At 33.5% G+C, this 16999-nt stretch overlaps 2 protein-coding genes across 7 annotated transcripts in view; both read left to right on the top strand.

Moving 5' to 3' along the window:
• The window catches only part of LOC127861225 (uncharacterized), a 323777-nt gene that overhangs the window by 259734 nt on the left and 47044 nt on the right, over window positions 1-16999 (top strand). The gene's annotated exons all lie outside the window — the stretch shown is intronic.
• Window positions 1-16999, top strand: part of LOC127861230 (uncharacterized) — a 235241-nt gene that overhangs the window by 171198 nt on the left and 47044 nt on the right. The window lies entirely within an intron of this gene.

Below are 16999 nucleotides of genomic sequence, written 5' to 3'. Positions count from 1 at the left end.
TACTTATAATATGAATAAATGTCAACATGTGCTCAAAGGGAAACATTATGGAAGGGAATATCCGCCAGTACATGCATGCTTTTAAATGACATTCTCATTTTTATACAGAACATGTATGTTGTTAAATGCCATTCTTATTTTATCAACTGGTATATGCATTCTGATACATATCAGTTGCATAATGCGTAGTTACATTTGCTGTGCAAACATTTCATCTCCCTTATCTCATATTGATATGTTTATGATCACTTCATAGATATCGATACATGGTGTGTGTAATTAATAACTGCCGTTAAACGTTCGTGATTTGTATTGATGCTAATTCGAACGGCGTTTTTGTTTTACTATGTGTGCTAGCCATGTTGTTACTGAATTTAACTAGCTGTTGATATCTTTTTGGATCTTAAGTACATCTTAAGTCGATTGCTTTTGCGTCTCTGATTCAGAATAAGTCTTCGTATCTGCATACACCGTCACTATAAATAGTTCACGTTGCAAAAAGGGAACCATAATTAAAAACCCCAAATTCCACTGCTAATTACTTTTGACGGGTTATCACTTTAACATCAAAATCAGACCTCCGATATCAATCTGAACGCATCGGACAGTGGGCTACACCACACCGTCTCTCTGATGTACGAAGGCGGCCGTCATATTGGATTTGGAACTACTTTTGAAACAAGATGGCGGCCCGACGGTTTCAAACCTGACGTAAAGAAGAAACATTAAAATGTGTTGTTTGTAGCTCGTCTGTTTCAAGATTACATTCTTTAAATAATATAAAGTGTAAATCTGTGAATTCCCACAACATAATTACACTTGTTTAAATGGAAAATTTCCAGTATTGACATTGACTACTCCTATAGTATTAATTATCAATGATGACTTCATGTAGTCAATATAAATTGCCGCAATAGTCTTTTGATGATTTCTGTTTTGGCAGACTCTTGGCTCAGATTTATTCTGAACGCGAATAATTTCAGCTATCCTATTAATATGAGGTCGATGCATCGGTAGATTACGTCTAATTATTTGGACTACTTGTATGACATTAAGTTAATTTTAAATTTTCGCGTTTTGATAAATTGAGAAAATTTTAAAACAATGTTTCACATTCGCATATTTTGGTTTTAGTTATGATATTTGCAAGGAAACAGTAATACTGAACATTAACCGTGCTCTAAAATAGCCATTATATGCATCTTTTGACGATTTAAAAGCCTGAAAATTATACAGCGTTGCAACGCGAAACGATTGAATACTTTGGAGAAATCTGTTGTTGTCCTTGTTTTTTGTGAAGCTATATAGAATGCTTATATATAGTATAAAATACATCCTTCATTCAATAAGCACGGATGTTTGAGTAGTCTAAATGGTAGACTTTAAATCCAGGACTCTAGGGGTCAATGGTTCTAGCCCTGATGAGGGCTACTTTTTTTCCTTATTTTAATTCTATTCTTGATTTTTAACTGGCACCTTTAAATTGACTGTTTTCGTTTTAATTTGTGACACTACAAGGATTGCTTACATAAAGAATAAAATACATCACTCATTGTATAAGCATGGAAGGCCGAGTGGTCTAAGCGGTAGACTTTTACTCCAGGGGTCAATGGTTCTAGCCAAGTTGAGGGTTACTTTTTTATTTAATTTAATTGTATTCTTGTGTTTTATTTGAGCTTTTTATATCGAATGTTTACATTTATAAATATTGCATTTAATGACACAAATAATGTGGGAGAGTTCTTTTTTTATTGTTTGATTGTGTGATATTTCAAGGAATGCTTATACATGTATTAAGTATAAAATAAACCACTGACTATGGAAGCACTGATGGCCCATTGGTTTAAGCGCTTGACTTTAACTCCAAGGGTCAGTGGATTGAGCCCAGTTAAGGAAGACTTCCTTTCTTTTTTTCAGCATAGCTGTTTAATGTCACTTTTGACCTTAGTTTACCTTTAATCATGACAAGTCAAATTCATATAAAAATTCCCGCCAGTAGGTCCCAAATGATTACATTCGAATTGTACATTAGCTAATAATACAAAAATCACTGTAAACAATGGATGCATATCATTTGAACAGAAATATGAATATATTTTTAAGAACATGTACATGTTAATTACAATAAATTAAAAACATGATTAAAAACATTCTCCAAACATTACACCGAAACGTTTTTCCTTAGTTTAAGAAGCATTATAGCATTAATCACATTTCTCTAAAATTAAAAGAAGCTATTGCTTACATGCCGTAACGCTCACACTAAACACTACAAAAACACACACACACAAAGTGTAGCAAAGGTACACAAAGTCAAACACATGCTGCAAGGTCCAATAAACCCACTGTAAGTCTTGGATTGCCTTTGTTATACCTTGCCTGGAATTATATCAAAACTACTGTAGACCAAATAAAAACAGTTATTTATGTTAAAATCTTTGTTTCTCCTAAATATATTCCCATAATAGTCTTAAATTTATTAAATAAAGGAAACACTGGTTAACTTATTTGTGTTTTGATCTGACTTAACTTGTCTTTGTAGCCTTTGCTAGACTGTGTGTGTCTTTGCAGTGTTTAGTGAGACCCACTCTTATCTAAATTTGTAAACAGCATAGTTAAACATGTCAATGTATCAAGTCAAAAAATGTAATAATTTACACTAGTGTTAGTCTATTGCAAGATTAAGTTCAGTGGTATATTAATTAAATGTGTTATTACTATTAATCACTTCAAGTGGCATAATAATCAATCAGTTGTGTATTGCGCATCAGACCAAAGAAAGAATTGACGCTTGCTGAAGAACTTTTTATTTCAAGATGGTGAGCATAATTAATGGTAGATTTCACCAAGCGCTTATTATATCTAGTTCTGCGGGTTTTTAAATGTACATAACCTCAATAGCTTTTCTGCCATCTTGTTTATCGGATGCAATTTAGTTCAAACACCCATATACCAAACGATTGACTGTCCACATTGTTTACCAAATTCTTGATTATGGACATTTTATGTGCAAATTATCGCATTATATAATTGTGTTGTTACCAGTGCAGCAAGCGCCCCTTTTTTTCAACAACGATATGTTAAGTCATTGAAACTTTTAAAGTGTTTTCTGTTGAGTTCAGTAACAATGTTTATATGTGAATATCTGTAAAATTATATAATATATTGTTAAGTGTTTTTTTTAGTAAGCTAAACTTTTCAGTACATTATACTTTCTTGAAGAAATTTGGATGAAATAATCCAAAAAACTTTCCAAGCAAATGTTCTGTGTACATCTTTTTTTCTTTATCTGTTTCTTTTACATTTAAAATACTAGTTGGAAACTGTGTAGAGCTATGATTGTCCCAATTGTGTACATAATCTGATGAACATGACCATTCCAAAACTCTATTTTACTGTCTGTTCATGTCAATCTACTATCTAGTCATTTAATATTTCTGTGTTTTTTGTTTAAACTATTTGGGATTATTTTGATGCATGTTACATCAATTAAAAAGTGTTATTTCTTACCGTACAAGTAATCAAACGTTTTATCTTGTAAAATGTTGCAACTCGGCCCTGTTTGTATATTAAGTTCATTGAACATTATATAGATCTTAATAGTTAGTGCAGCCCAAAATGTCATATTTAGCTATTCTCATTATTTGCTACTTAATTGCTAGCATAAGAAACATACCATTGTAGTTATTTGAATATTTGTTTCGATTTAGTTGTTGCAGTTTCTTACCGCCTCACTGTCACATGTACCAACACATGTACTCACAGATGTAAATAAGCAAACACATTTTCAACAAGTTGTTGGGTTATGTGTCCAGATTTTTATGGGGATCAATAATCTATTGAAATAAAAAAGGCATTAAATTGTTTCTATAACAAAAAGGTGGTTTTAAATAATCTTTTTCTGATTTCAGGTTCAGTTGTGGAAAAACATGAGTTCCTGATCCAGAGTAGCTTTAAAGGCGAGCCCTTATGATACATGTCATTATCAATGTGACAGTTGCCTTCAATATATTATTTTTAAAAAGCTTAAAACGTTTATTTACACATTTTGTGTCAAGACTTAATTAATCAATTAATATAGTTGACAGAAATAATTGTAGCCAATATTATTGCTGTTAATTGGAACATCCTTATAGTGTAAGCAAACACACCTTTCTATATGGAGAGGAAATCCAGGTTCAAATCCTGGTGGGGATCCCATATTAGCAGCAACTTAGATTATGTTCATATTGATTATACAAACAATACTTTTTGTTGTCAAAGTGTGTTGTATTTAATATGCAAATACAATTTTCATTGTTTTTTGATATTTTCTCTATCTTACACACACGCAGTAATTTTGTTTTGTTTTACTTCATGTTATGTATCATTCCTATTAGGGCACCATTATTAGGATCACAAGATATCAGATGTCAAAAACGAAGGCCCATAATTATGTCCTGGCAATTTATCATAATTATAAAACTTTTACTTTGAAAAGAAAAGGGTTCTTCTTTGTTTCTACTACAGAATCAAATAAAATTGTTATTTTTCGTACTATATTACAAAATCAGGATATACGCGGGGCTTATGTTATGGTCCCGTGTTCGTCGCGCGTGCGTCTGTCCGCGCGTTAACTTTTCCTTTAAATATCTTCTCCTAAACTTCTGGTCCAATTCTGATGAAATTTCTCAGGAATGTTCCTGGGGTAAACCTCTTTCAAATTTGTTCAAATTATGCCCCTAGGGTCAAATTTGACCCTGCCCCAGGGGTCACAAAATTGAAAATTTGCTTATAAGGCCTATTTTGTGAAAACTTTCAAAATCTTATTGTCCATAACCATTGAGTCTAGGACTATCAAATTTTGTATGTAGAGACATCTAATAGTCTTCTACCAAATGTGTTCAAATTATGCCCCTGGGGTCAAATTTGACTCTGCCCCGGGGGTCACAAAATTGAACATATGCTTATAAAAGGCCTATTTTGTGAAAACTTCAAAAATTCTTGTCCATAACCATTGGGCTTAGGGCTACCAAATTTGGTATGCAGTGGCATCTAAAATAAACCTCTACCAAATTTGTTCAAATAATGCCTCTGGGGTCAACTTGGACCCTGCCCCGAGGGGTCACAAAATTGAATTAACGCTTATAAAGCACCTATTTTGTGATATCTTTAAAAATCTTCTTGTCGAAAACCATTCGGACTATGGCTACCAAATTTGGTATGCAGTAGCATCTTATAGTCCTCTACCAAGTTTGTTCAAATAATGCCCTTTGGGTCAAATTTGACCCTGACCATCGGGTCACAAAATTGAACATTATATACGCATATATCATGCTTATTTTGTGAAGACTTTCAAAATATTCTTGTCCTTAACTCTAGGATCTAGGGCTACCACATTTTGTATGTAGTGAGATAAAGTAGTCCTCTACAAAGTTTACTCAAATTATACCCCTGGGATTAAATGTGACCCAGCCCAGGGGGTCACAAAAGTGTTCATGTGCTTAAATAGGGCCTATATTTAAGTATTTGCACATGCCGAGAATATTTGTTTCAGCCTTTTTTCAGCAGTGGAGCGATACAGGGCCATCATGGCCCGCTTGTTTAATAATTAAGACTATAAATGGTTTAAAGTTTGTGTTTGACGTCCTTGCTTCTGGAAAGCAGAACTGTTTAGGCATAAATGACTACCCTTTTTTGTTAGAATCAACATTGATGCATTATTACTTAAGCAAAGTTGAACTCTTTAAAAACTCGATGACTGGGGGACTGAATTTTTCATGTTTGTTGCTTACAATTTACTGAATATATAAATGTTTATGGCGAACAAATGCCATCTCTCTTTACAGGGAGATGGTGTTTTTTCATAAATATCCAGGTTATTTTGTTTAAATAAGATCACATAACATATTTATATAGTATAAAATGAATTCTGAGCTATACATCTATGATGATGCCATTATGTGTTTCGCTGTAAAAAAAAATACAGAGAAAATAGACAACAGCTGCATGTCACAAGAGTTGTTAAAGGGCGTTTTGACAGTATTGCCCCGGACTTTTGCCCATTTTGAAGGATAATCTTATAAAAAACTGATTCTTGGTTTAGTGTGCATAGGGGATGGAGGAGCTTTTATTGGTGCCTTTTAAAAAAGTTGTTTCATATTGTGGAAAAATGAGTTTTAAAATGTATACACGATGCCTTAAATAAGTCAAATTCCAACAATGTCTTTGGTTTTTCAATTAAAAACAAGAGATGTGTTTGTCAGAAACACAATACCCCCTATTGCGCCGCTTTAAAGCCATTTATTTGACCTTTAAGGATGACCTTGACCTTTCAGCACTCAAAATATGCAGCTACTTGAGATGCACATCCATGCCAAATATCAAGTTGCTATCTTCAATATTGCAAAAGTTAGGGCAATGTTAAAGTTTTCAGACGGAAGGACAGACAGACAGACTGACGGACAGTTCAAAAACTATATGCCACCCTACCGGGGGCATTAAAACACTGTATTCTTAATTTGTTTATAGGTGTGATTGGTGTCTCCACAGTATTGGAATAACCAATTTACACTTAAGGCTAAAACAGGGCTGATCCATTATATTCACCACGAGGTTCATTAAAATGCTTACTGGGTCAAACATGCAGCATGGGGATACGCGTCGGCCTCTGCCGCGCCACTTCTAGTTACAATTGTTGCCTGCACAGTTGACCATATTTAGTGTTTTGGTTGCCCAGCTAAAGAGTATCGGCCTGGCCAGAATAACAGCATCTAGAATTAAGTTGCCTAGGCTAAAATATAAAAAATATCTGCCAGAAGTACTGTATGGTTGCCATCATCAAATGCACAGAAATAATTGTTTTTCAAATTCAATCAAGCTCTCCACTTATTCAATCCTGCGAATGCCTTTAGGTGTCTCAATACTGGTAATAGTAAATCCCACTGAGAGCCATATGGCTTTTGTCTGTATACAGTTTGTGACTGCCTGGCTTGTCACTATGTTTTTTTTTTGGGGGGGGATCTTAGTGGATTTTACTATTTCTTATAATACACCGAAGAGTTTTCCCTGTATCACTGTACAGTGTTGTACGATTGTTTATGGTATAGAACCTAAACATATGGATTAAATCTCAAAGTTTGTCGCCCTGCAGAACATCCGCAATGTTGTACCGATAATTAATGTAATTTAAGAAATACTGGTTCTTTAAGTTTGAATAATGGTGTTGTTTACACTTCAAGAAACAACTAATTGGATTTCTAAACATTTAATTAACATTTGAATATTTTGTATGTAATGACAACTAATGTTTAACAATAACAGAAACAAATATTCTATTATATTACACCTCAGAGATAATGGTCCTTCTTAGGGTTAGGGTTAATATCTATATTATCAGTTAATTTAGTGCAAATTTAATGGTGTGTAACCCGAACTATATTTTCGGTGTAATATCTTCCGCCAAGAGGCGTTAGACATATCCTTCCACTAAATACACCCGAGAGACGATCGCCGTTATGGCGGAATTGTCCGAGGAGTCCCGATTGCTCCGATATCAACCGTGAAACATCGACTATCTCCGGAATCCTCCGAATATAGGCGTTGGGCGAGTAAAAAACTTTCCTGTCTTCATCGTGTCTATTGTTTTGACGGAAATGATTTAAATCCCTTTCTCAACACCTTATTCTTGCTGACATTGATTTGATACATATGATGTCGATGTAAGATCTACTTTGTATGATATATCAACGTTACAACCGGAACTTAAAAGCTTAACATTTCTATATTCTAAGTGAAGTCGCCGACACAACAATGGTCTCTGTCTTATCAGATTTACCGCACCATGACTAATCTCGGGTTCGGGCGAAAGCACTTCTCGTCTGCTTTTTAATTATTGCAGGATTAGAACAAGAAGAAGAAAAGATAAATAACATTATTATGTACTAATATTTCTAAATGTAAATACTAAAAAATGTAAGTGGCATTGCTTTAACATTTGAGTCTGGCCCTGATAAATTGGGATTTAATGCATGTGCGTAAAGTGTTGTCTCAGAATAGCCTGTACCATCATCAACAAAAACATCCATCAAAGCGGAAAGTTCATCACTGATTAGCCCTGATTAACACTTGACACAAATGCATTAAGACCCATTTTCCCAGACCAAGGCTCAATTATGTTGCTGTGTGTCTTGTAATGACTGCAGCCGTCCATCTTGAAATAGCATGTGAACATAATATGAACACTGTATGACATGTTTTAACAATTTTATTTGAACATATATGTATTGCATTACATACTGGTTAAATATATATTAGGATGAGGCACACATTACATAAACATCATATGAAACAAAATGATCCCTCTTGTCCTGCTCCTTGTGTATCCCACATATACTGCTTATGACTTGACATATGCAATTTTACCATAATCATACAATTGTTTTCAAAAGAAACTATACAATGGTGTCTTATATAATAAAAAAATACATAAACATCTGCTTGCACTAATGTCTGATGGTATGTAAATGGCTGCATGTACAACACATAAACTGATTTATATTTGTTAATTACATATACTTCATTGTGGTTATATAATTAGTGTAAAATAAATGCTATCAAACCACAAATTAACTCATACCTGTCTTTTTTTTGCCAAACATGTTTAACACATGTTAACTTCTTACATGTAAAAGAAGAAATATATGGAAAACAAATTGTGGTTGCAAATTATATTGTTGTAGTGTCCACCTATTACTTTTAGAAATAGAATAAGTGTGGAAAAGCACATAACCTCATTAAATGCTAGAATTCAGGGTCCTGTCTTAACAAAGATCTTATGACACATTTTGGTTATTACTGAAGAGTTAGCTTGAAGCAAAAAACATTTATAATCATTATGGCCCTAACATATGGAACATGTGAATGTTGAAAGAAAAAAAATACAATCGACCCTCACTCTGGGAAAAAGGGGTTTAATGCATGTTCCTAAAGTGTCGTCGCATATTAAATTGTACGGTCCGCACAGGCTAATCAGGGAAGACACTTTTTGGTTGTATGAGACTTTTCGTTTAAAGAAAGTATTTTTGACAAGAAAATCCGGTCTAGGCCCTAAGTGTCGTCCCGGATAAGCATGTCACCACATAAGCTAATCTGGGACGACACTTTACGCACATGCATACAGCCATATTCCCAGAACGAGGCTAAATTGGACTGAATACCAGGTGCACTTAACCTAAGCTGTTCACTGCAAACAAACAACAACTGAAGAAAGTATTTTGACAAGAAAATCCGGTCTAGGCCCTAAGTGTCGTCCCAGATAAGCATGTCACCACATAAGCTAATATGGGACGACACTTTACGCACATGCATAAAGCCATTTTCCCAGAACGAGGCTCAATTGGGCTGTATACCAGGTGCACTTAGCCTAAGCTGTCCACTGCAAACAAACAACAACTAATGTGTAAATGTCAGCAAAACAAAATAGAAAGGCGAGAAATGTTTACTAAAAAACTACACCATTGAAATCTAGCAATAACATATATGCTTACCAATCGACAAGATGTGTGAACAAGATGCTTGTAAAATCACCGCCATATAAGTGAAATAATGTGAAATAAATACATTTCTCTAATATTATGTTAAGCATATCAACTGCTCTAATGGCAAACAACATATTGCTGCATGATTGAATAAACAGCTCAATATGTTCTAACAAGCAGAATATTTCTTATTATGATTGGCCTTAGTTTTTTCTAAGCCTTAATAAAATACCAATTGGTATATTGGATACCAAGTAGCACACATCCTTAGCCATAAAACACATAGCACACTCTGTTATCATTAACAGAACATTTAGACTGGTTTTACAAAGGTTTTCTTAAGCTGCTTATAGATCCAGTTAAGCTGATTCACCTCTGTGCTGATGTCTCCCCCGGTCTCGTCAAGCGCCTTCAACAGGTGGTCGTTAGTTGTAACCAGGGACCTGTATTTACAGCAGGGCAGTTGATGCAACACATTTTTCTTGTTAAGTGTGAAATCATTCAATAATCAGCTTGACTGTTTCAAGAGCTTAGGCTTTATTAAGTATATGCAATTTTATAACTGATAACTTATAATACATATTGACCTTGGATTTATGGGCAAAAACATTTAAATTATATAACTGATACCAGAAGAGTTACCGGTATAGCCTTTGCAGGTTTTACCTGACAAGTTAATTTGTATAAAGTACTTATAAATGCCGTGTTGTGAAATCTGATTGTATGTATTGCAGCCATTTTTTACCCAATTGGAAAAAGGACAGGTACACTTCGGATTTCATGTTTTAATTCAAAAGTTATTGAAATATCCTAAACTATTGAACTCAAACCATAAACCGTTTTAGAATTAGCTGCTAAATCATTTGTCCACATCATTAATTATATAAGGGGTTTCCGGAACAAATAGAAAGTACAGGACGTTAGTGTCAACAATAATAACGAAGTATTCAATAATGCATGACTTCTTTAAGTTTTCACAGTTAAAAAAGCTATATATGCATGAATATTATGAAACAATCAAAATCTTAACATTAAACACGAATCAGTGTGGTATAGACTGTAGATCCTTTATGGAAGGAAGCACAGGCCTCTTTATTGATGCCTGCCTGATTACCGCTGGGTATAATTGTTCAGTGCTGACACTGCCACAGTTCCTGTATGTGCATGTTTAAGCTACCTTTTACTTTTACAGCCGAGTGAAAACATTGCTTTTGCAGCACAAGCAATACTGACAGAGGTTACTGGTGCAGGTGCTGGTATTGTGTACTCCTGTATTGACATTCAACAAATATGCTGCCTGCCTTAAAAGAGCAGCTGCTCTTTGCTCTTGGCTCATATCCGCAAATGTATTGATGTACATTGTTTATTATTTACAAACAAAAGTCACTATTATGTAGTATAATGATAGATTCGAGAGATAAAACGGTTACGTAGTCCGATATTACACTTGCTGATATATGTTTCTATACTTTTTTCACAGAAATATGATCTTATCTACTTTGACCATATTTATGGAAAATACTCACCCATCATTATCCTTCATCTACTAGCATCTCGATTTGTTTGTTTGAATGGTGCTTATGCCCGTTTATTTAACTTATTTTAAGGCAAAGATTAACTTATTTATGCTTCCTGGGTTTCACCAGTACTAGGCGAGGACTCTGCAGTCTTGCCAGAGGAAACTCCCATGAAAAAAATCAGCGCCGCATGTAAGGTTCGAAACCAGGACCCCTGAGTTACAAACCGTAAACATTAATTGGGTCACTAAGCTACATATTATAGATGTAAAAACAAACAAGATCGATCTACCATTTAAGTCTGTTAAAGAAAAATCTTCATCAAAATGTGTATGTTTGAAGTCGCAATCTATATTGGCGTGAATACTAGGTAACTGTTCAACCCATACTGTGGTCAACTCAAACCCATTTTGGGCAACTTATACCTGTTTTATGTCAACTGGTACCTATCAAAAGTCATCTCGTCCCCAATATATAGAAATTGGTGTCAGATTGTCAACATATACTGATAATAGTATAAATCAGTATCAGAAATATAAACATTTGACATGACAAAGTGTAACCATTAAATGCCGGAATACATCATTATTTGTGATTGTAAATGAGGTAACTGAGCATAGATCTACTTATTTCCTCACATTGATTTCCTATTCGATTGTATATGAATTCAAATGCCGTATTGATGATAAACTAGTAAAAAACAAAAAAAAAATGAATAGTTTGAATAAGAAACGATTTTACCAACATAGGTACAATTTGATTAGATAAAGACAGTGTAACACAGATATGCGATGAAACAGAATGAAATTAATAGATAATTTTCATCAAGCAAACAGTAAGACGTTTTGATTATTGTAACTCACTTTCGTCACAGTTATACTATGGGACGTTTTGAGAGTGGTACGTTTGAAGTGTAAATGCAAATAAAATTACGTCCATTAACTTCATATAGACCTTAATCACAAACCAAATGAAAACCCGACGCTCGAAATGGGGATTACACTCGTATGAAATTTTCCTAATAAGCAAGAACACTTTACTTGAATAAGAACAGTGGAAAAAACGTTCGAAACCACGCGGTAGGGTAATTTTTCTGGTAAATATATAATACAACACGGTTCTTAATCTTAACCTTTAACGAAAACTGCAGAAAACTAGAGGAAACTCTGGTTCTCCGTCTTATATCAATGCAGTATCACAAATGCATTCGTCTTAATGCATTCGGCATTCGGCTTACTTCATGTGAGCAGCTGCCTTGTGGTTATTCATTTCGCTTAGTTGAACTTACACTAAATATGCCTTTTCTAGTATTGAATATTAAAGGGACCGTCAACCTCGATTGACGAAAAAAGAAAAGTTATAAATTACCGTATTTGTTACAATTATTAGTTTATATTGATTAAAAAATCACGACTGGTATATTACATTACGTGAAAAAAAGTTGTTAAGTTTTCATATTTTCAGTTTATTCGGTAATACATTTTACTGGGTACATGAACCAGGTAACTACCAGTTAACGATAAATAACGCCACGTTGTAAACCCAGGAATGTAAATTGTGCATGCGTAGTAAATTGTATATATTTATAGTGTGTATATCGTTATGTCACCTATTTTATTTTATTACCGAATGTACTGAAAATATGAACTTTTTTTAAGTAATGTTATATACCAGTCGTGATATTTTAATCAATAATAATAAAATTGTAAAAAATACGGTTTTATAGAACTTTTCTTTCTTCCTCAATGAAAATGACGATCCCTTTAATAGTTCAGCAACAAAAAGATAACTACATGAACATATTCACAGAAATTATTCATTGGTCATTTACTCGAAATAATACATACTTCGAGTAAACATTAAAACGAAGTATGCAAGCAATATTACACTAACTGATAGAAACAAACATACACACTCACGGAAGACGCAGCTATTGTGTAGCAGATACAAACATAAATTGCAATTGTCATTTAGCAATATGTAATTGTCAAATGGCAACAAGAATGGCCTGGTGGACATTCCCTTCCATATAATATCGCCGGACATGAATCTTAGATGAGTTTTGATTATTTGCCTAGACAATTTGCATCTTAATTGTTCGTGGGCGCGTGAATAGGCGGAAAGGAAAATATATATTGAACAACTTTGTTTTTCTTTATTACAAAGAATGGCTAGAGCAGAAAAGCGATTAATAATGAACACGAGTTATCAGAGAACAATCTAATTGACGTACCGGACTAATAATTATCTGCAACTGCTATATCCTGACATTGCAACTGTAAAGAATTTTCTACAACTGCTACTAACATTTATCGTTACGGTGCAATCATGATTTATCATACCGCTAAATTGATATCAATTTGACATAACGTTGCATAATATATTGTTTATATCAGTTTAACAGGAAGTTTTTATATCAGTCAATGTTTGGAGGTAGGTCATATTACTCGGAATGAACTATAAGGGCACCATGTTTAGTAAAATAGTAATAGATTCAACAAAACAAACAATTTGAACTAAGATGTAATATATTTTATACACAAAAAGCAACATAAGCACCAAAAACATATTTTACAAATATTAAGCGAAATTACTCATGACGTCATTATTAGCACGTCAAACGTCGAAAAGCATATTAATTCCCGCAAAAATGAAGCGTCGTAGTGACTATTTTTTGCACAGTTTCTTATAAAATATTGGACGTAGATGTATGAGGTACAGAATTATATGCAACGGTTATATCTTTGCAACGTTTAATAATTATCTACAACTGCTACTAACATATATCATCATAGTGCAATTATTATATTCAATGTGTGACAAATTATTGACTTAAAATACTGGACTTCTAAAGTAACTTTTAATATATGGATCTTTTTCCTGTATGACGGTTGTTTAAGCAAGTTAAAAATGAGATTCGATTTATAGTGACTGATAAATAAGACCAGTTCTAAAACCAATATATCCCTTTTATTCTTATAAAAATGATCACATCACGTACAGCTATGAGCTAATATTATTTCACAATAATGTCTTCAAACATTTCAATTCAGAATATGTTTATATGACTTCACTTATTTGTTCTAGAGTCAAAGCACAAAAATATAGATTTTTGAACGACTACAAAAGTCTTTGCTGATCCTAGATTGACAAATGGTCATTTTTTAAACAACAATCACATATACTTGGCTTTAGAAAACAATATATTACAGTCACATCATTCATTTTTTCGCACATCTTAGGCTTATGAGGCAAAGGGTAGATTGTTGTTCAATATTTCATTTAATGTTGAAGACCTAGGAACAGGTGAAAATATAATGTATAATAAACACAGAACATTTCTTGCGAAAAATATTTAGCTATATTTTTCTGTCTTACGATCAAGACGTAAACATAAGAAAGCAAATACAACTATGTAGGTTGTTCTCTTGCTCTGAATTCATCATTTGAGTCAATGAATTCCATAACTCAGAGCAATATTTGCTTAATCGGATATTTCGACTATATCACATAGTCACGTGACTCGCTCAACTGAACAGCACATCGCTGATGAAGACTATGTGATATAGTTGAAATATCCGAGTAAGCAAATATTGCTCTGAGTTATGGAATTTATTGACTCAAAAGAAAGCAAAGGTTTTATTTGTTTGTTTTGTTAGTTTTTTTTGTATGAAAGTTAAGGATGTGCAGTCGTAAACATTTTATCCGATTTGTCAATATGTTATATATGCGTTATTTAACAGATTACTGCAATAATTTGTTTTTTAATGTCTCAATTGAACACACTTCTAAATATTTGTTAATAATAGTGCTACAGGTATTGCTATTTTTGGCTATTTTGTAGTTCTTTTCTTTATACTATTTTATTGAATCATTAAGTGATATATCATATTTTATTTTATTTTATTTTATTATTATTTTGTGATTATATAGATATCATGCATTATACAATATATAATAATTTATTCCTCTAAAAACGGCCACACGAAAAACTTTGCGAAACCGACATTTCACAAAATCAAGTAACATTTTTCTTGAAGATTTGCTTTTTTGAGAAAAAGCATTCGATAACAGTCTTATTTTTTTTAATAATAATTGATTATTTTAGCTTACACAATGCGTTTTTTTTCACTTTGAAATGTTTAGCAAAGTTGGTCTTCCCATGTGATTTTTGCATTTTTCAATGGGATTTTTCTTTTCAAATGGGATTTTTTCCAATGGGAATGTTTTCTCCCATAATTTGAGGATGGGAAAAACGTAGTCCTACAAGTAGTTGTAGTAGTATTAGTAGTAGTAGTAGAAGAAGTAGAAGTAGTGGTAGTAGTAGTAGTTATAGTAGTAGTAGTAGTAGTAGAAGTAGTAGTAGTAGTAGTAGTAGTGGTAGTAGCAGTAGTAGTAGCAGTAGTAGAAGGAGTAGTAGCTGTAGTTAGAGCAGCAGTTGCATCAGCAGAAGCAGCAGCAGTAGAAGTGACAGCAGCAGCCGTAGTAGCAGTAGTAGTAGCAGTAGTAGTAGTGGTAGTAGAAATAGTTGTATTAGTAGAAGAAGCAGTAGTAGTAAAAGTAGTAGAAGTAGTATTTGTTGTTGTAGTAGTAGTTGTTGTTGTAGTAGTAGTAGTTGTATTGTATTTAAGTTTAGTTGTAGTACGTTTATTCAACTTACATATTTCGTTATGCCCATAGTCGATACCAATTGGCAAATATTCCAGCGATGTACATGTACCAGTATACATGCGTTGAAAAGACAACGCTATCATACTGTACACAACAACTGATAAATAACCTTGAGATCAAAGGTCCTATGCCATTAATAATATTGACAAATGTACAATAGCCTGACCATAATCCCATGAACAATAAATTGTTGTATATATCATATAAAGTCACATACACATTATTAAGATCCAATGACCCGCGTTATGCGGAAATGTGTCTTATGTCATATACGGCCAGCGTAGTTCCGTCATGTCATAGCACTTCAGGAGCAACACTTTCCGCTATTAAGTCACGCCATGTTTTCTGGTTTAATGATCGGACGTTGTAGCTCCTGACCAGACTGTGCGGATGTACAGGCTGGGCTGAATCTACGCTGGTCGTATATGACATAAAAATCATTGTTTATCACGCGGCGCTTATTACTTTGTATATTATTATTGGTTTTGCAATTGTATTACATGACCTTCCAGTTAGTAAAATAGATTTTTCGAAACGCATGCTTCCGTTTGTGTGAATACGAAGCTAGGCTTTACACAATTAAGTTTACGGTTCACTCAAATCAAAACAAAATGGCATAACTACGTAGGCATAAGGGAGACATAGGAAATATGTTATTACATGTTCTCTACTACGTGTAGCTAAGACATGCACTCGCGATAGCTAGGAAATGCGCACGCGAAAACTATTAAGTGCGCATTCAATTGCTTTGGCATGCGTACCCGATATCTATGACGTGCGCAACCAAAAGCTTTGACGTGCGCACGCGATAACTATGACGTACGCACGTCATTACTATGAGGTTCAAATCATTTTTCGCCATTATAAAATAAAAATAAATGAATACGACTAAATATACTAAAAATCTTCTTTTTTTTTTTTTTTAATTTTTTTTTTTTATTCAATATAAAACATACAATGTAAATATGTGCATAAGCAAAAGCAAAAGTGGTATAATACAACAGTTATAATGTCAAACACATATTATACATGATATGCTAGGATATACTGTTTTTTTTCTTTGGTTGCCTGTGGTGTATGCTGTTATTTTTAAATGTAATAATCAATCATAGAGATGATTTGCGGAGAGTTAGGTAGAAGACAACTGGACTGGGTTATGAAAGTTTATGCGTTTCCATTTTTGTTCAAAAATATGAAGTTTATCGTTGTTGAGGGCTATTTCTTTTTCAATTTGGATCTTTAATTTTAAATAGTTTATAAAACAGTTGAAGGTAGGTATTTGTTTTTTGTATT

This window comes from Dreissena polymorpha, chromosome 15, assembly GCF_020536995.1.
Source record: "Dreissena polymorpha isolate Duluth1 chromosome 15, UMN_Dpol_1.0, whole genome shotgun sequence".
Classification (NCBI taxonomy): Eukaryota; Metazoa; Mollusca; class Bivalvia; order Myida; family Dreissenidae; genus Dreissena; species Dreissena polymorpha.
The sequence above is the reverse complement of the archived record's forward strand: the minus strand, read 5'-3'. Positions and strand labels throughout refer to the sequence as shown.